The sequence below is a fragment of the Rhinolophus sinicus genome, linkage group LG05, assembly GCF_036562045.2.
Source record: "Rhinolophus sinicus isolate RSC01 linkage group LG05, ASM3656204v1, whole genome shotgun sequence".
Lineage (NCBI taxonomy): Eukaryota > Metazoa > Chordata > Mammalia > Chiroptera > Rhinolophidae > Rhinolophus > Rhinolophus sinicus.
Window position 1 is genome coordinate 2,940,278 of NC_133755.1, and position 21,689 is coordinate 2,961,966.

Consider the following 21,689-nt stretch of genomic DNA (forward strand, 5'->3'; position numbering starts at 1 on the left):
TAACTAAGAAAATTATGAGACATAATTATGCAGTCATTAAAGTAATGTTTTTAATGAGTTTGTAATAATAATATGGAAGAATTTGTATTATAATAAAGAAAAGAACAGGAGGCAAAATTATAGTATGATGACATACATATTAAGTCTCAATAAATCTATGCATAAAACAGAATGGTGGCACACAAAAATGTCAATAGTTAGTGCTTCTGGAGTGTGGAACTTAGAGTGATTTAAACATTTCTCCTTCCTGCTTTTCTTTATTTCCCAATTTTATTATAGTGAGTATTTTGCAATGGGGGGAGGGCATAATAAGCACTTAGAAAGAAAGGCACAAATGAGGTGAAAAATTAAATATTACATTTATTAAAAAGAATATAACATTATCACTGCCTTGAAAAACTCAACACATACATTTATTATTCATACAGGGGCTAAATTGGAAAAATACGAAAGTTGGTTGCCTTGATTTCTGAATTTTCAGAGGCTTTGGCTAATGTACGGAAGACTGTGGACAAGGCAGAGTATAGGCCGTGGGCATCCGTGAGCATGCCTGCCCTTGGCGTTCCCAACCACCTCCGCGGCCAGGCGGTGAGGGTGTAGACACATCGTTCGTCCAAAGAGCGGTGCTTCCCGGTGCTCAGTTACCTGTCTCTCACTGTGTCATTTCTGCCAGCTCCCATGAGCTCTGACAAGATAAACTTTGGCACGATTGAACAGACTGACAGCCACTGCATTCAAACAGGTCACTTAGAGAGACAGGAAGTTGAACAACATTAGCATCAGAGCAGCCATGTTAAATGTCAATCTCCCTCCACAAGTGATGGGAAATACACATTCTCTTGTTTTTCATCCTCAGCTGATTCTTCACATGGCGAAACGAGGCAGAACGTCACTCATGGAGGCCAATTGTGTTGAAAAAGAAGCACATTTTCCACCAGGTGTGATAAAAGGTAGAATTCTCCTCCTGTCTCTCTTCCTTTTCTTGTTTTCCATAAAATATGATTTTAATCTTTAATGGGCACTATCTCATATTGAGAAAGAATAACCAAAAATGACCGTTTAAAAAAAGAACCCAAAGCCTGACCATTTGTCATGCTTGCTCCCCGTCGTCCCCCGGTGCACATAAGCTGAAAACATTTATTTTTTTTTAGTAAAGGGTCATTTGCCTTTTATGAAACGCAGGGAAACAATGTTGGGAGGTGCATTGTTTTGAGGGTTAAAACAGCAACAACAAGACAGCTTACCACAGTACCTGGCACAGAGCACATTTCAATAAAGGGGGTAATGGAAGGACTGATGAAGGAAGGCCCACACCTGGGCATTTAGGAGACAAAGCATCCGATCATGTCAGCCTCAAGGAGAGGAGTTTAGAGAGAAGATTCTGAAAACATTTGGGTCTCAAGCGTTTGCTATGTTTTGGACTGCAGCTCCTGAAGAATTATTTAGCTTTTCACACGGGATGGGGCGACGTGTTCCTGAGCCTGGAACCATCACACTGATTACAATGTTTACTGTCCCTGGTGCTGGTGCCACATTTGGGGCAGCCTGGCGTGTCCTCCCCCCCGCTGTGCCCGGTAGTGCAGTTACAGCCCATAATCCACAGAGTGAGCGACTCACTGGGTCCTTCTCTGTAATTGAATTTCCTGAGCAGTGGCAGCAAACTCAAGTGACAGGAGTGAACAGGAAACAAATCCAACCCCTGCTTTCCCTGCATCTGCAACTCTTCTTCTTTCTTTTGAAAGAAGAACTTTGAAAATTCTTTGAATGGCAAGCCCTTGATTATCTTCCTGCCTAATTTGCATGGTTTTCTGGTTTTGAATGCTTCAATCTGTGCTTGCATTTCGGCAGGCTGTGATTTCTGGGGGAGAAAAAAAAAACAAAAAACCTCTGCATTAAGAGATGTTCAACAAATAAGATACAGGCAACAGGAGGGTTGAAATCTTGCAAAATTGTGCCAGGTGAGAGGAGTGTAGACTGCGTCTGCTAAGCTCTGTGCAAGCGTGAGATCTGCATCCACTTCTGCAGAATCTCTCCTGAGTCTCCTGCCTTCCTTGAGATGCTTCTGCAGAAGGCCCTGGGAAGCAGTGGGGGAGGGGCAGGGATCAGCCGTCAGACGTCTCCCACGCTGGCTTCTTGCAGACTGATAGCAAGCCCATTCATTGTGCAGGATCATGAATCACATCGCATCACTTCTGCAATCAGGCCTCGGATGATCAGTCTTAAACTTAAAAAGTCTGTACAACTAACTCTCAATAGGCATGCAGAGATGGCACATTTACCTGGTTCCATTGTACCTCTGTAGAGTTTCTTGCTGTTGCCCACTCTTTTCCTGACACTGCTCTAGTTTACATCCTTGGCATTTTTCTTTTTGTGTGTGTGTGTGTGTTACTGCCTTTTCATCCCTCATCTCGTCTTTAAGTCCTCTGCTTTCTGGAAGCATCTGAAGTCCTACTGGCCACAGGCAATGCCCTTGTGCTCTCCAAGGGCTCCCAGAGTCTGCCCCAAACTCCACGCCCCATCCTGGCATTGGGTGTCCATCCATTTGTTTCTCTTCCTGATATTGTTTCCCTAAGTGCCTCATAGTCTTGCTCTGCGGTGTTAGAGCAGCTCGCAGAGGGACCTAAGCTAAAACCCAGTGCCTCCCTCAGCTTGGAAGCCCATGGAGAGGTTGGAGACCATGACTTATCATGTCACTTGCAAATATACAAAAAAAAATTGTCATTACAGGATTCCTAAATGCTGAAAGGAAATGCCTGTCTCTACCTAAAAGGCCAAAGCTGTTTTCATATCAGAGCTTTAGAGAATGACTTGCTGTGTGTGGGATCCTTTCCCTCCGAGTCCCCATGTCTCAGGGTCGTAGGGACTGCTGTGGCTGCCAGTGTCCCGAGTGTTTGTTGTGCAGGGAGGGTTTTCATGGATTGTCCTGCTCACCGCCTTGAGTTTGTAAATACTGCTGGCAATACTCCGGCCAAGAAGTCCCCTTCGTCCTTGTTCTGTGCTCCTCTGGGCAGGGGGGCACCCGGTAATGGTGACACAGAGAGATGGTGCTGGGCCATGAGAGTTGCCGTGGAAACGGGCTGGTGGGGTGCTGCTTCCTGTCATTAACAGGCCCTCCACTTACAGCGGATTTTCTCCGAGGTCCCTCCTGCTATGTATGTCACTTAAAGGGACCCTAAAAAAACCTTTCCCTGTTTGTAAAGAATAAAAATGACATTTTGTCAGGCTTTCAGTGCTTAAAATCCTCACAGCTAATGTGTGGTTTTGATAGTAATGCCAATTCGCAGAAACCCCCCTGCAGCACATTTTTCTGGTCTCCATGGATTCTGAGGCTTTGTAATTATATCTTTTCTCCCTTGCTCACTCTTTCATCTCCTCCTTTTCTTCATATTCCACCATCAAAGATTTCCTGCCACTTTGCTTATCTGTGATCTCAGTTCTAGATCAGGTACCCAGATGCTTTCTGTGGGTTTACGGGTCACACATGCCTAGATTTGGGAATTTACAGAGCTGTTTCCCCCAACACACTCAATGAATGGAGAGAAAACAAGATACGTGAGAAGATGCTCAGTAAATGGTCAAACATGACTTAAACGTGGAAAATTGCTGGAAGAATAAAAACCACCCAGCGTTTAGGAAACCTGATAACTTTATTTTTTTCAGCAGAATAGTGAACATTTTAAATATGATTTCCATTTTGCAAAGCATATTCCTAAGCATTATTTTATGTAACCCTCTTCAACTATCACACCCTGGGTATGGACTGCCAACCGCTTCCGTTCCCAGCATGCCTTGCAACTGTGTGACCACAGTGACGGATTACGTGTCCCAGTGGATTCGAAGTGGCACTGATGGCTGCCTCGTTCAGCCCAGGGATCGCTACGAGACGCTCGCAACTTACGTGCGTTGTAGAAAGAATCATTTCTCCAAAAATGATATGAAATAGTAATCCAACTAACAATCACTGACCACCTCCTATATTTCTACATCGACATATATTTCTATGTTCTACTATGGAGTCTGCGCCCGGTTAGGCATAAGAGACAAGATCTTTTTTTCTCCAAGTGGTCACATCAAGAGGAAGAAACAGACAAGAATAATAACATTTCTTCCCAGTTATGAAAAAGAAACAGACTTCACGTGGCCCAAATGCCTTTTTCGGGTCTGAGAAACCTGATGTTAAAGTAAGGAGCGTTACTGACACTTGAGAATCGAATGGCGGTTTGAGGCAAAATAGAGAAGCGCCTGGACTTTCACACTAAGAAGCTGCGGCTCCAGCAGATGCTCCGGGCCAGGCTCTGCTTTGTAATTCATACCATCATCTTCTTCAATCAAGAGGTGGCTGTACAATGGCCAGATCGTTTGTAAAGGCACTGAGGCCACAGAGGGGTGTTGATTTGCCCCCGGTGACCCAGGGTGTAGGTGACAGAGACCTACCCAGGAAGTCGGGCTTTGACTGGTCCGGGGTGCTCGTCCACTTGGCGTGCTGCTCCTCGCCTGTGTGCCTCCAGCTCTTCCTGATGGACGAGCCATAGTATCCACAGGATGGGGCTGAGCATGTGCTGGGGACACAGCAGGGAGCCACCAGCCCTCCACTGAGAAGTGAAGGGGTCGTCCAGAAAAGACAACACAAGTGCTGGTCTTGCTGTGGGAGTTGTGTGTGCCCGCAGGAGGGAGGGGACCCCTGAGCAGAGAGAAATGAGACTTGGGGCAGGGCTGGGGAAATGGGGTGCCTGAACAGATGTTGATGAAGGCAGGGAGAGTGTCGAGGTTAGTACCAGGACTACAGTCAGTGAACCTGCTTTCCAGTGTCATTGTTCAGGCCGATGACGATGAAAAGCAAGACCCTTGATAGGAGTGGAATTTGCGAGGCTTCCTTAACTGAAATGTGGTCAGGGGCTGCAGGGACTTCCAGGGGACAGTCGTCATTTCCTACAGCACTTTCTTCTTACACATAAACACCAACAACTAAACGGGCCCTTGGTCCCTCACACAGAGCTGCCAGAGAGCCTCCTAACTGGAAATGTTGAGGATGTCATTCTCCTGCTTCAAACTTCTCAGTGACTTTATTTTGTCCCCAGGAAACAGGTACCAACAGCTGACGTGGTTTTCAGGTACCTCCACCCAGGATTTCACCCCTTCCCTGTCTCATTTCCTCGCTCATCCAAAGAATGGACCTTTTGTCCTCCTTCCAACATGATTTCAGCCCTGAGATCGCCCTCCTTGACTCTCCACACATGGGTTCCATCAGGGGTGGCTTCAGGGGTAGAACTTGATCCAGCTGCAGCCGTCAGGGTCAGCAGGGGGCCAGCATCCCAGGTCACTGTGTTCTGGCCCCTACAGAGGAGGGTCCAGCTCCCAACAGCCTCCTGGGTGGCCCCCCAACCCTGTCTGAGCACCCCCACAGCTGGCGATGAGACTGAAGCTGATGTATTGATAGGACACCACTCTCACAGATACAAGTTGCTACAGAGGACGGTGGTTCCGTGTGGGCTCCGCTTCTGACATTTCCAGCCACTGATTCTACTGTGTTTCCCCGAAAATAAGACTGGGTCTTATATTAATTTTTGCTCTAAAAGACACATTAGGGCTTATGTTCGGGGGTGTCATCCTGAAAAATCATGCTAGGGCTTGTTTTCCGGTGAGGGTTTATTTTCGGGGAAACACGGTGGTACCTGATGGGCAGGGAGTCTGTACATTCGAGAGGAATGTTGTGCCCACACTTACGTGCAGACATTGTGTTGGGAAATGGCGCTGCCGTGCTCAGTGAGAGAGTGACCTATAAATAAACGGAAATGGCGGCCTTCAAATGTGATAGAGACTTGGGTGCGAAGACACAGCCGGCTGATGTGCCTCACAGAGATGAGGTTTGGAGAGCGATGTGGGAGTTTTCGAGGAAGAAAATGAAAAGAAGAATGTTCTTAGAAGGCTCAGTGCATGGACATCATCGGGGGGCCCCCCATGTGCAGAGACCCTTGAGAAGCTGAACATGCATTTGATCGTAACACAGTGATCTCTGGGACACACATCCAAGGTGTGTGCTCTGTGCAGCCGGGAATACGGATGAATGGGGACTGGCTTCTGAGCTAAGCAGATCGTTCTCCAAGGTGAGACATGCAAGTAAATAATCGGCAGACGGAATAACCAAGGCTAGAATACAGATCAGTGGAAAAACCGTTTGGCTTCCAAAGCCAGTCACCACTTAGAGAATTCAGGGCACAGTTTGTGGAGGAGATGGCACTTGAGCTGAGTCTTGAAGAATGACAAGAATGTACTAGACAGCGTGGGACTGACCGTGGCCATGGTATCCACTCTCAGGTCTGAATGGTCTGGGCTCAACGCCGTCCCTCCCTGTTCTCTGAGTTTGAGCGTGGCCGACGTGCTGAGCTTCGTGAGGTTTGCTTTCCTCTGCGTACAGTGAGGACACTGGTCGTGTCCCCTACACGGCTCAGGGACTTCCTTTGAAGGTTGGTGGGACCATTTGCCGCGGTTCCGGGAGGATGCTGTCTGCTCTGGGCTCCAGCAGGGTGGAGCTGATCTGCAAGTGCTCTCTGGTGGCAGCTGCACACGTGTCCCGGGTGCCCTGCCAAGGGGCCTGTGTGGGCGGCACCAGGACATGGAAATAGCTGGAATCCAATGGGCGTGTGTTCTTCCGGCTGCTTCTCTGCTCTTCTGCCTGGCCCTGTGACCCCAGGTCTGCTGCGTGGGAGGCAGCAAGGAGGGTGCAGCCCGCAGCACGTCTGAAAGCCCTTCCTGCCCCTGGAAGCAGCCACGGGGGAGGAGGGCAGGAGGGCACATTAGCCCCGACCCTTCCTCTCATCCCCAAAGACATGGAGACCCACACTGGAGCTAGCACCCCCAATGTCAGCTGGATGCGTGATGGAATTAGGGTGCCGATTTCTCTACCCACAGGTCTTTCGAGAGAAACTGAGTCGTGTTTCTTCAGGCTTGTCAGAAAACCAGTTTTCCCACACGTCGAGCTCCCCATCTCTCCCTGCTCCCCAGCTTTGGGCTTCACCAGGGTCCTTTCCTTCTCCCGCTGTGGTATGCCCATAGAGCAGTGGACCACGACACCCGCACCCACAGGGCCAACAAGCCAGTCGTACCAGCACCCCGCCCTTCGGGTCGAACGCAGATCCTCCAAGATTTCCTTTGAGATCTGCCTCAAAACAGACAATTCCAAGAATTTCCTTTAAACACAAGCCCCCCCTGCCCTTGATACTTTTCCAAAGCTTTCTCAGTCCCTGACCTGGAAACCCAGCCCAGTGGCCACCATTCCCAGCAACCTGGGACCAGAGACACAGAGTTCGCATTTGCTGAAGGCTGTAACACTGTGGTCATCACCGGCTCCAAACACGGTGAGAGTAGATTCCAGGAAATGGGCACCGCAGAGACGTTACCACTCTTAGGAAAACTTTTCCTCTTTTATGTCCATTTGTGTTATATACGTTGATGTTATCGGCGCGTTGCATTTCTGCCCCAGAAGGTTGCTTGGAATCATCTGGAATTCCTTTCAGCTTATATCCGAGGAAGCTAAGCATGAACTAGTTGTGTTTTCCCATGTTTGCGAAGCTGAGCGTCAGCCTCCCCATTCAGATCAATAATTGGGGTCTCCCTGCAGCCGTGAGGATCGGACCTGTGGGAGACTGTGGTTGAAATCCAGTGCCCTACTCCTCCTGAAATGCAAGGTTGAATTGTAATTTAATTCTTTGCAGTTATGAGCTGAAGGTCGGACCTGGGGTGACAGTCTCTGAACAACAGAGGTGCTGACTCTGGGAAAGTCAATTTTTCCCACTGCTGAGAAGTGGGAAGCGGCCCCGGGGCTCCTTTGTTCGTACATGCAGATTGGCTGCTCTGATCGACCTGCATGTGACCAATGGAGATGGGGCCACAGATCACAATAGCTGCTTCTCCTGCAGGTCCCGATGCCACCGAGATGACACATGTCCTTGCTGCTGGGTGGGTATGCGGAATGCTGGGCAGGACCAGCCCTTTGAGGGTTGGCAAGCGACCCACGGGGCAGGAAGGGAGGTGGAGACACCTACACCTGCAGGCCAGAGCTGACACATGGAGAGGTGACAGCAGGCCAGAACTGACACATGAATCTTTCTAGCTTTGCCTCTGCACGAGGCTCAGGTGGGAAGATGAGGAAACCTGAAGATTTTTGAGAGCAAAGCTTTCTGTCCATCCCATGGGGAGAAAAAGTAACTGTGGGGCAGCCATAAATACGGTGGGACACTCACTCCCAAGACTGCTTGCCGGGCCATGGTCAGAGGCACTGGCCCACGCCCAGGAATGCCCGACAGGACCCCAGGCCACAAGGCTATGTGGAGGGACTCAACAAGGGAGGGCCCAGGACACAGCTGCCACCGCGGGCCGCATTCTTGTGTAGGTGTCACCCCATGCTTCCGGGGAATGCCAAGAAGCTGCCTGCTAGAAGTGGAAAAATATGTGTCCTTTAATTGCTCATGGTCCTTGGAAAATCCCGGGCGTGGCACCTCTGGGGACGTCTTGCCCTGGAATAGGCTCGCACTGAAGGTCCCTTGGCTTTCAGAGGCTGAGGGATGCCGGGTTTGGGTCACTGCCGAGGACCAGACTCTCCGTTGCATACTCTCTCTTCACTGGTTCTTTTCTGCTACACCTCCTTTCATCTCGTTAGAGAGGTGGGGATTTTTAAACACGGAAGGGATGTTAGCGATTACATAGCAATGACTGCCTTGGCTTCTAAAAATTAGAGACTTGAGTCCAGAGAAGGGCAGTGGCCTGTCCAGGTTCTCGGTTCTCAGTTCAGCATGAATAGTTGCTTCTCTCCAGAAGCCCAGCCCTCCTATGGCCCCTGTCACCTTATCTACGGGACAGTGGGACCAACTAGTTGCTTATCCATCTACTTATTCTTGAACTTTAGTAACAGGTGGTTTCAGATTTTCAGATCTTCTGTGGCCCCGTAAAACCAAACCAAACAATGCTGCCTTGTAAAGTCACCTTTGCTCTGTGACTCCTCGTCTCAGGCACACTATCCTCTTACTCTGAGGCCAGCTCCTCATTTTCCGCATGAGGAGGTTGGACGGCAGGTTCTCTGAGGGTCATGTGGGCTCTCACGTTCTGTCCCCTCTCAAGTCACTTCCATTGCATTGGACTGTATTGCAGATATACACTGGGTAGAGTAGGGGTTTAACACACCCCAATCTGCCCAGCCCACAAAGATAAGTGTTTTTCCCATCATCCTTGCTTTTTCTTAGATCTGCTAAAAAGTGAGCCACATGACACACCACCCCTGCTGTCCCTCCACACCACACATCCTTACATGCAGCCTTGAGTACAGCAGCTGTCACAGCGAGCTTCCGAGGGTCACTCCCTCTGTGGCCACATGCTGTGTGGCTTTTTGGATCCGCTTTCATGTAAGGTCGCTGCTGTGAAGTCAGCCAGCTCACCCACACCTCACAGGCAAGAATTCTCTCTCACACTATGTTTCTATGACTTGAGTCAGAGTTTCCTATTTGTCCTAGTCTTGCATTTGCAAAATGCTGCAAACGTAACAGCTCAGCCGCAGGCGTACTGATGGCAGCCGGGGCCTCAGTGGAGAGAGCTCTGAACGTCTTGTGAGGGGGAAGTTATGGGACATCTCCCTCCAACAGGATGGATGCTTTAGGAAAGGCCAGTGCTGGAAAGCTAGAGTGTCTAGTTTCCTCTCCAGACCTCCTCTGTGAGGCCGGGCTCAGTGGGAAGGGCCCAAATGCCAGACACATGGCTGGATTGTTGGTCAGCTCTGTCAGAAGGCGTCAGTGTAACTGGCCCTCGGTGCAAAGGCAGTTCTATCCTTTCAGCACAGTTCTGACCCTTTGCTCCAACACTCTCTAAGCAGTCACATCTTACTTCACTCTGTGTGTGCTATGCAGGAAAAGTGTGGCTTAGACTTAGACACATCTGGGTTCAAATTTCCGCAGCCATTTGGTACAGTTCTGTGACCATGGCAAGTCTATAACCTTGATCTCTCGCACGCTCCCAGTACCTACCGATGTGCACAGATATTGTGCAGATCCAACAGAGCTGCCCCACAGGTGCCTGCACACGTGACGTCCGTCATCAGCCTGTGTCCTTCCCTAGCCTGACTCCTTCCTGCCACACTGATTTCTTCCTCTTCCTGACCAATGCACCTGTGCCAGCCCCGCCTTCCCACTGTGCTTAGAATCTACTCTCTGTGCTGACTTGTGAAAGTGGCTCAGCATTCTCCTTTCTTGGCTGCCTCCCAGCAGGACCTTCATTTCCACTTCTGGCTGGTGCGGGTCTTGCTTCCGTCTTACCGTGGCCTGTGATTGGGGGACGGACAGGCAGTTAGAAGTGACTCCCCTCTCACTTTCCCTTTACCCAAAGCAAACGTCATCATTACACTCCCCTCAGTGCACAGAAAGGTCAAAAGATATAAATATGTAAAGAGATATACCACGTTCATAAAACGAAACCTTACATAATGTTAGTTCTGAAACAGGCCAGATCAAGCTATTATAACAGTGATAGTGATTAAAATCTGATCCCAGTTGTATGGGGAAAAGGTGGCCTGACTGCAAAGAAGCCAGAGGGAACTTTCCAGGTGATGGAGATGCTTTGTATCTTGTTGCAGTGATAATTAACGCACATGGACGCATTCGTCAGAACATATCGCAGTATACACTACACCCTCAATGCATTGTGTAAATTATGTAAATTATACATACATCTCAGTAAAGTTAAGTCTTTTTTCAAAAGAGCCCTTCCACTGAAAACAAGCAGCAGCAAGTTCCAGAGGCCAGATGATCTCAGAAAGCACTTGGAGTCCTTCCTCGGCTCCCATGTGGTGTCCCTTCCGTGCTGACAGCTTGGTGGCCTCCAGTGTAAGGACACGCTCCTGGGTGAGACCCTCCTGTCGGCCGGTCAGTGGCCAGCATTGGGCAGTCGTGGTTGGCTTCATTGGTCTTGTACTTTCTGGATTTCAGGCGTCTTCACACTTGGTTCATTTTCTGCCTGAAGCTGTTGTGCAGCAATGTGGTCCTTTTCTTTCTAAGAACAAAGAATAACTTGGAAGGAAAAAACTTTCTCACATTTGTAGCAAAATTGACCATGATGGCTTCAGGAAAAGATCCAGTTTTACCTATAGAAGTTCTTCTTTCTTTTTTTTTTTTTAGTTTTATTACACACACACACACACACACACACACACACCAACTTCTTCTATTACCTTTATCTCCTATAACAAAGTACAACTCATTCAGCAGGAAGACTAGAGGCCTAATCCCAAAACACGCTATGTGATGGACAAACTGGTGCTCTGCCACATGGTCGCGTAAAAAGAGAGTTTGTGTCCCTCAAACCTATTGATCCAGTTGAACAGCGAGCAGGCGTGGTTAGAGGGTCTGTGAGGGGCCTGCTGGGTCGTGCCTGGAACCAGGGCAGGGCTTGGTGAGGAGGGCTGGGCGGGGTTCTCCAGTCTCTCCTTCCACCGGAACCCTGTAGGCCCAACTGGGCGTAGGGCTCACTTCCTGGCACCTACTGGAGATTCAGTAAGTGAATGAATGGAAAAATATATATAATTTTTCAGACCCCAAAAGTGCCATATATGTAGTCAAGACTAAATAATGCTAAAAAGCGTAAGTTATAGTCATTATCTCAGTTTTTAAAGAATTGTGACTTATGAACCATAGGATAGTCACAGAAATGTCTTCAATTCACATTAAAAGAGCTTGTGAAGACATTGAGACTGTTATTAAAGGGATCTTTAAACGAGAGCACCAAAATAAATGCCAGCTATTTCTTTCTTACAACATCCCAGTAGAATTCTGGTAAAACTAATAAGTTTTCAAATGAAGAAATCGGGCCAGAAGTTTTTGAATTTTCCTTTTTTAAAACCAAAACCCAAATCTGTAAACCTCGCAGTTATTGGGTGAAATCTGACTTACGCCTGTCCTCCAGCTGCCTACAGACCAGTGAGGGACAGGCCAGTGGGAGCTGATGTCTGTCCGTCCTATACCGAATGTCGCAGGATGCACAGGGGCCGTAGGAAGAGATGCAGGACGCCGCCTGTCGGGAGCTGGTGTGGGGTATGGACGGTGGTTTCTGGGCTTCGTGGGGACATTAGCTCAGAACTGATATGAGAAAGAGAAGACACACGAAGAGGGGAACAGAGGAAGGATGTGTGCATGGCAGGTCAGAGAACGCGAGAGCACAGGGCATGGGGACATGAGCCTGCCTTGGTCACCCCATTAAGGACCCCGTTTTGTACTAACACCACTGATGTCTGAGTTGCATGCTCCAAGTCAGTAGACTTGCAATAGTTGTCTTTATAACTGGAAGTCCAAATTATCCCCATGCTCAGGTCAGGGATCTTTAAAAGTACATGTGAGTAATATTCTAAACTTGACGCGTAGGATACAAGTAAGAAAGGGACTTATCAGTAGAATATCATGAACCACAGTCAAAGGAAGTCACAGATGTGAGATGGGCCAAGTGCACGCTTTCAGTATTGTCACAACGCCATGCGTCTTCCAAAAGGCCTGCATAGCAAATCCCAAAATGTTTCCTCTAGTGTTAAAGAACTGGAATGCCTACAAACAAACAAACAAACAAACAAACAAACACCCTTGAATTTTTTTATAATTCTGTAATGCAAGGTGAACATTATATTTTCCCCATAATTTACTTTTGAATGCCCAATTCTCAGATCCAAGTGTCTGTATCTCACCAAATTGCAGAGTATTAAATTCGGTGTCTGCTGGGGTAGAGCTATAAATTTGAGAGAATTGCATATTGAGCATATAAAAGGTATTCTACCATGTGGACTTAAATATTGTTACTTATTTTGTTCTCTTGGGGAAAAAAAGCCATGCTGTGAATACTAAGTGGCTTTTACTTTAAAAACCTTTGGATTCTATTCAAGGTATTGACTTAGCAAGTATTAGGAAGGGAACTTTTTTCCTGTACATTCTTATTAAGCCTGTTTAGTATTAATGAACATAGAAGGCAGTGGTAATCACACTTATTTCCACTTCTTTGTTGTTTTTTTTAATTGAAAAGAAACAAACTTTAACAATGATTTCTAAACAAACACATCCTTTTAGGTACATAGCATTCATTCAAAACTTATGAAAATCAATGCAAAATTTCTCTACAATGAAGCACTTGGCTGTTAATTTTTAAGGGAAGAGGAAATTTTATCCACAATATATTGGGAGACTAAAAAAAATGGATCAATTTTCCTCTCTTTTCTATTAGACATAGAATGATTCAAAATACAGAAAAATTAAGAGTTATTATCTCATGTCTCACTCAATAACTATTTATAATAACTCTAACAGAAACTATTCTACTTTACAACGCAATTCCAAGTAGTTCTAATTTCTGTTTTCATTCATAAGTCAATATGACAACAGAGATATTATCTACAAGCAAATTTTCAAATTAGGGCTGAAGTCATCAAGAATCAACATAGGTACACATTTTAGTATTTCCCATTGTCAGTATCTCTGCCCAGCGCCCACCTACTCCAAGAAACCTTCTCAAACCCCTCCCGTTCCCTTTCAAGAATGCATGGACAGTGTTTTGGTGTATATATTTAGCTTCAGGGTCCATAGAATTGCCTTCGCAGTTAGCTTTCATGAAAAGTGTGCATGTATTAAGATTCTTAGCGATAGAAGGATCCTTTGTGTGTTTATTTCCAACACCCAACCTAATGCCATTATCTCGTTGCAATGTGATGATTTCCATTTCTCAGTGACAGAGACCTCAGTGTTTCAAAACAGTCATTGCTGGATAATCTAAGCTATTAATATTCCTCCTTAGACTATGAAATTATCAACAGTGTTGACCAAACAAATCAAAATTGTTAACACTGATTGTAACAGTGTGTTTTAGACTCTTCTGCATTGATTGAATTGATTCCAAAGGGTGTTTATTAGTTTCATAATTCAACTAACTGGAATGGGTCTGTCTTCCTTATGTGATTTGGAAGATAAATGTAAGTGGCCCCTGGGGGCATAGAAAACAAGTTTCATGTACTTGTCACTGTCTGATTCCCAACATTTGAAGGCACCGGTCACGTCTCCTTATTCTTGTCTCAGGACTTGCCTTCTCCACATTAAGTATGTCAGGTCCTTCAGTGATGGTGCCAGTTATTTGTCAATGAAATATTGAGTTCTTCATATGGGTTAGAATCTAACATTCTCTACAACCTGAGCGGGAGCATTGCAGTAACTGTAGTCCATTGTTTCTAGTTTATCATAGTATCCGTTATAAATGCTGACGTCTATTATTAATGACTGTTTCCTCTGTGCTTGGCACAGTTCTAAGTGCATCATCTCATGTAATTCTCAGAGCCGCTCCTCACGCGGACCAGGGGCGATTTGGAGGAAAGAGTTGGAACCCAGGGAAGTCAAGAGTCAGGTTTTACTCTTATTTTGTTACCTCCTGCTGGTTGGTTGTGGGAACTTAGAAAACTCATTTTCACTGAGGGAGTCTCAGTGGTCTAAGCAATGAAACGGGTACTATGATTGCTCCCTGAAATTATAGAGAATATTCTAGAGGGTCAGGAAGTACTACCACAAAAGTAAGGATTAAGAGCTACTTGAATTTCTGACAAGTTTGATTCAGCAATATGCTTAGTGTGTCACTGCGTAAGGTGTGGTTTGAGACCAGCAGCTGTCCTGGGAACTCAGCAGCCATGGGAATCCGCAGGTCCTGCCCCAGACCTCCTCCATCAGACTCAACGATTTAACAAGATGTGGGCGTGGCTCGTAGGTCTGTGGAGTGGGGGTGCAGTGGGAGGGGCTGCAGGGGAGGAGAGGGCTGGCTTAAGTCCTAGCACCCCACACAACAGCTGTTGGAACCAGTTATGTAGCATTCCCAGCCACAGCCTCTTCATTTCAACCAAACAGGCAAATGCCATCTATCCCAGAATTATAGTTTAAAACCAATGAGATTAAATATATGCAGGTGATCAGAATGTCACTGATACCTTTTGCATATTTATTGAATCCAAACAAGGTATTTTAAAACAATGCTTTCTTCCCTCTGATTTTAAAAATAACACATGGTCATTGTATGGGAAATTGGCAAAATGCATTTTTAATGTGTAGTTTTATTTCAGTTTAAAGTTATATAGAATAAATGTTTATGGGTATTCTGTCAAATTAAGTGACTATTACAAAAAACCACTTGCACTGCATTTTAAAAACTCAGGTTCTATTTTCTTAAAATAATTCTATAACAACACGAGCACAAGTAAAATTCAAAGTTGTTTTGTGCAGCAAAACCTTCATAAGAGCTGAGCTGGAAGAATCTAGACTTTGAATTGGGCAGTCAAGTATGATCCACAATGCGTCATTTAATAGATAAATGACACCAGTCCAGACATTTAAGTCACGGGAACCTCAGTTTCTTCATCTGTAAGTTTGTTGTTATGAAGATTTAATGGAGATGAGAGGCTGAGGTCAGGGCTGCCACAGCAGTTGGGCTTGATAAAGTGGCCACCACGTGACAGGTGGTAGAGACCGGCTTTGACAGCCCCTTCAAATAGAAAGTGGGAGCAGGGTTCACTACCTACATGGAGTCAGAGTAACTTCCAGATAAACAATTTAGCTAGCCAGAAAGGGCCTGAGAGTGTACCTGAGAAAAGGCTCCTTGCGATGGAATTGAAAGGCAGCTGGTGTCCTATAAAAGCAGTTGAAACACAGCTCTGTGGTGGAAGTGATTCTATGCAGTTGCTTGGTTATCTGCAAGATGCTAATGCTTTTAAAGCAGACAGCCCAGGAGCTCGGACGTGTGTTCTCCAGCAGAGTTTAGCAGGAGGGTTGGTTTGCAGAGCATGTTTCTGGTTTGTCTTCAGACCTCTTTTCCCCTGGTTTTCCAGAGTCAATGAACGTAAAGGCACTGGGAGAGTAATCAGTTCGTTATCAAAGGACCAGGATTATGATGGGGAGGTAGGATGCTCGGTTTACTCACCAAATCTGTTTTAAATCCACTGTGGTAATTCCAGCTAGGTAACAGGCCAGGCGGCGAGTGAACATACCAGGTCAAGTTGAGCAGTGGATTTCGTCGCAGAGAGGGAGTTTGGACTGAGTTTCCAGGGACTCGTTCAGAAGGAGCTGTGTCAAATAGCTCACTTGTGGTCCTGCCTGGCAATATTTGGCTTCAGAGTGCAGCTGGGCTGTGGCAGAGATGTGGACTGCGGACAGGCGGGTGACAGGATTCTGTCTGATGAACCAAGTTTCCAGAAACCCCTTCACTGCCCATCCTGCCTACTGAGTCATTACACGGTGGTAGGCACCGTATTTCTTACAAGTGTGAGCGCTCCTGTCCTTTCCAGCTCCCTGCCAGCGTAAAAGGATTGTGGCCTGGTGCTCTCAGATGTCTTCCTGCACTCATCTTCTGAGGAATATCTGCTTGTCACCAGGGCTTTCCATGGAGAATAGGAAAGAAGGGAGTGTGAAGAAAAGACGCAAGGAGTAGAGGCTAGACAGGTTTTGAAGAGAGGTACTTGAAAGCGACCCCTTCCTAACGTGCTTGGTGGTGTGGGATATAGACTTGACCCATGTTGTCTTGGAACTGACTTTGTAATCGGTGCACAGTCACTGAAACGCGTTTGGTTCAAGTCACTGTTGGGTTATCTTATGAGGGGAAACACAAAGCAATAAAGACACACTCCCTGCGCTAGGTAAACAGGATACCTAGGACGAGGCACGAGGCCGGCATGCACACGGTGGCGTGAAAACGAAGCCTCACAGGACAAGTGGTATTGGAGGCAGCATGGACTCAGGGAAGCATGAATGATATGGAAGGAGGCGGGGCTTCCGGATGAGGGAAATGACACTACACGGGGTCAGCGAGGGAGCCTTTGCAGAGAAGAAGTGTGAGTCCTTTCCTGAATGTTGGGCACATTCCAGATCTGCAGAGCAGAGAAAAGAGGGGAAAGGTGAAGAGGGGAAGCATGGACAAAGCCACAGCTGTGGAAAGGGCTAGGTTCATCCTACAAACTTCTGGGTCTTTGTTCTCCAATTCTTCCCTCTCCTCTCCTCTCCTCTCCTCTCCTCTCCTCTCCTCTCCTCTCCTCTCCTCTCCTCTCCTCTCCTCTCCTCTCCTCTCCTCTCCTCTCCTCTCCTCTCCTCTCCTCTCCTCCCCTCCCCTCTCCTCTCCTCTCCTCTCCTCTCCTCTCCTCTCCTCTCCTCTCCTCTCCTCTCCTCTCCTCTCCTCTCCTCTCCTCTCTGCTCTTCTCCTGTATATTTAAGCAATTTCCCTCCAGATCCTCTTAGGTATGTGGAGTTTTAGCTACTTGGAAGGTTTTATTATATTATTATATCTTTGCAATATATAATAGAAAATGTTTTAAAACCTGTTAGAAACTATGTACAAAATAGCTTTCTATAACTAATTTTAAATTAGGAGCACAAAAAAGACTCAAAAGGGTTTTTTGTTTTTAATTTATTAACTCTATTAGCTGACCTGAGGAGACATTTGAAAAATCCTTAGACCATCTCAGCTCTCTGAAGTCAAATATTTACCTCCCTGCTGTTCTCAAAATAAAAGATTCTGCTTGAAACTTCTTGCCAGCAAAACAAATGTTTGCTGCAGAATGCTACAGTGGGACCGTTCCAACTTGACCAAATACATTGTTTGATTGCTAAATCATACTCTGTTCAGAAAATGACCCAGATTGGTTATAGGGCCTATATAAGAATTCAAGTTAGCTCTTTATAGGCGAGTAATAGTGTTGGTCAGTGTGACAGGAGTGTCAGTAACGCAGGGGCTTATTTGCTTTATGGATAATACACATTTCCAAGCATTTGTGAAGCCCATGTGCACAGGAAAATACTTGCCCTGAAATCAGTGCTCCCTGGAAGATGCACACATCGTGTTCTGCGTGACGTGTGCCAGTCCTCACCATCTCGGACCTCTGGGAAGGTTTGTGAAGGGATTTTACTGTAGAAAGCCATTGCCATCCGGATATTCAGTAACTTGGACTTTGCTTGTCGGAACTGCTTGAAATTCACCTTTTAAGAAGAAAGAGTAAATATAATTTCAGGGCAACTTCTTAAGCAATTGAACAGATTGAACTATTTTTAAGGACTGTGGGAAGCATTTATTTGCACGTGAACGTTGTATATACTGGCTGCCAATCACTCCAGTCTATGTATTTAAGCACATTCTCTCCAGATCCTCTTAAGTACGAGGAGTTTTTGCCACTTGGGGGGTTTTATGGTTAATGTTTTGTTTTACATTCTTAAAAAAATTAAAATAAAGCTGCCTGCATTTTATATCCTTCCCAACTTTATCTTCTGTACCCAGTGTCTGTGAATCAACGAGGTTTGCTCTGAATAACCTCTTGGCCACAGAGCTAGGAAATCAGGCAGCATTGCTTCTTACATGCATGTTGGCAGTGAAAGGCAGCCAGCTCGCGGACAAGGAAGCCTGGAACTCTTCAAATTATTTGAGCTGACATAAAATTCAGAATTCTCCAGCACAGCCTCGCAGATGGCATTAGTACTTTAAGTTAAGCAGGGTATGTTTGAGCGCTTACTGAATTCTGACTGTGTTCTATACATAAAGATTAACCATTGCCCCAAAGGCTTAGTATAAATTACCCAGCTCAATCAATAGAAAACAGGCCAGCAGAACAGTGAGTAGGAGAGAAATAAGCACTCTTCCTAACGTGGCTTTGTAAGTGTACCAATAAGTATTGAGCATGCTTTCTGAATTGAATAGAACTGCTATCTGGTAGGATCGTAAGCTTCACAATGTAGAAATTGAGAGGGGATATTCACTCTGTTCCACCTTAGAACATTTGAAACACAGACATGCTCAAGTCTCACTCCTAAGAGAGTTTGACACAGAGGATTGGTCCAGGATTTTTGAAAAGATTGGGAGGTAATTCGATGCTATGGACTGGAAAATAGAAGCAATGTTACCGTGTTTCCCCCAAAATAAGACTGGGTCTTATATTAAAGTTTGCTCCAAAAGACACATTAGGGCTTATGTTCAGGGGATGTCATCCTGAAAAATCATGCTAGGGCTTATTTTCCAGTTAGGTCTTATTATCGGGGAGACACGGTAACAAGGCATTTGAGAACCTGAGGGCTAGTTTTGACTGTCATTTACCAAACACATGGCTTTGGTGGAGTTGCTGATCCTACCTGAGTTCTGGGGTAATGTTTATACAACGTAAGACTCTTAAGGATGCACCAGAGGACACATAAGGAAGAGTATTGAAAACTGCAATCTTTTGTAAACATGTGTGAGCTTATTATCCTCAGAGGCTAGCTAGTGGTTTGGGTGAATGAAGTTCATGTGGAGGATATTTTGCCACATTTCACCAAGCTGAAAGTTTCACTCACAAATAATACTTTCTACAGCTCTGCTCAGAGCTCCAAATTAATCCATGTATTCAGTTTATGGATTGACTGAGTAATTCCTTTCTGCTTAATGAAACAGAACCATCCAGAAAGTGGATCTGCTTCCAAAAGCAGTGTGTACAACTTGTGTGGCTGTGTTCGTAAAACAAGATCACAGTGGGTCTGTGAATCCAGCACTGAGGTGTGTGCTACCTCAGACAGGAAGAGGGGAGACTGTGCATTTTAAGAAGAGACATGAAGATATAACCATGGTCCAAGATGAACTTCTACAAATGAAAATCTGTCTCCTGAGATTTTTTTTTTTTTTTTTAAATGCATTGGGTGGGATTAACTGCAGATTAGCTGCTGTAGAAGAAACGATTAGTAACTTGAAGACATTGCTGTGGAAGCTAATCAAAATAAAATACAAAGAGAGACATGACTGAAGGAAATGAACAGCACTGAGTGAGCTTTGAGACAATATAAAATAGCACAATATACATATAATTGGAGTTATAAAGGAAACAAGAGGATGACCAAGTAGAGAGAAACATTTGAATAAAGAAATAATGATGGAAACTTTTCCAAATTTTATGAGAACGCTACACTCAAAGATTCAAGAAGCTCAACAAACCCCAACTACAAGAAAAATGGAAAAGTACCCTACAGTTGAATTGCTTAAAACCAGTGACAAATAGAAAAAATTTAAAAGTGTCCAGATTACAAAGATCTATTGCATACAGAAAAATAAAGATAAAGATGACAGCCAAGTCATCATCAGAAATAGTGGAAACCAGAAACAGGGGCACAAGCTCTTCAGAGTACTGACAAAAAAAAAAAAAAGAAATTCCACCGAGAACTCTAGAAGTTTATGCTGAGTGGTGGATATCAAGACTTCCTACATAGCTACAATAATAAAGAAAGCGTAAGTTGTAAGGATGGACAGATCAATAAGACAGAGCAGAGCATCTAAAAATAGATCCACACATGTAAGCTCAATTGATTTTTAACACATGTGCCAAAGTAATTCAATGGGAAAAGGATTTTTTTAAAACAAATTGTACTGGACCTATGGAATATCGATATGAAAAACAATGAGTCTCAACTCTTAGCTCTCACTGTATAATTTAAGTCCACATGGAATATAGAAATAAATATATAAAATAAAGCTATGAAAGTTTTAGAAGAACACATAGAAAATCTTTGAGTCTTTGGATTAGACAAATACTTTTTTGACATTACACAAAAAGAATAAACCATAAAAGAAAAAATGTTGATCAACTGGAATTCACAAAAATTGAAAACTTTTTTTTTAAATTCACAATATATTGATAATTAAATGAAAAGACAAGCCATACCTTGAGAACAGATATTTACAAAACACACACTTAGTAAGAATTTGTATCCAGAATATATCTTACAACTCAATAATAAGATAAACAATCACATAAATAAAATGAAGAAAATATGTGAAGGTATACTCTACCAAAGCAGATGTGAAGATGGGAAATAAACACGTGGAAAGATGCTCATACTTAGTGGTCATAGGGGAAATAAAAATTAAAGACACAGCGAGAATCGATATAATTTAGAAGATTGACAGTTCCTAGTGCTTGCAAGGGTGAAAAGCAACTGAAACAGTCCTCATTGCTCGTGGGGACTCAATACGATATCGCCACTTTGGCGATCAGTTGGGCAGTTTCTTATAAAGTTGAACTATATATACCATATGCATTAGTTTCCCATGCTTCCTAACAAAGTAATGCAAACCGGGATGCTTCAACAACAGAAGTGTATTGTTTCACAGTCCTGGGGGCTGGGGGACTGGACTCCAAGCCTGGTCAGCTGTGAGGGGGAGTCTGGCCCAGGCCTCTCTGCCAGCTCCTGACGGTACGCTGGCATCTCTGGTGTTCCTTGGCTTGTACGAGCATCACCCTCATCTCGGCCTCCATCTTCACGTGGTGTCTTCTTCTCATGTGCATGTCTGTGTACAGATGTCCCCCTTCCTAAGGACACAGTCACTACGGGTTGGGGCCGACCCTACTGAACTCAACTGGATCATCTGCAAAAACCCTATTTCCAAATCAGATCCTCGTCACAGGTAGGGGGTCCTGTGACAGCCTTTTTGGGGACATAATGTAACCGTTAGCAGTATTGAACATAGCAACTCCACACACAGGGAGTTTCCCTCAAATAGTTTTGTGATGATTATGTGAAATTAAAATCTCACGTCACCTGATTGCTGTTGATGGAACTTTTCCTCTATTGAATGTAGTCCTCCATCTTGTACTTGCAGGTGGGTGAGGAAGGACAAACTTATTTAGGCTGTACTTCAACACACGA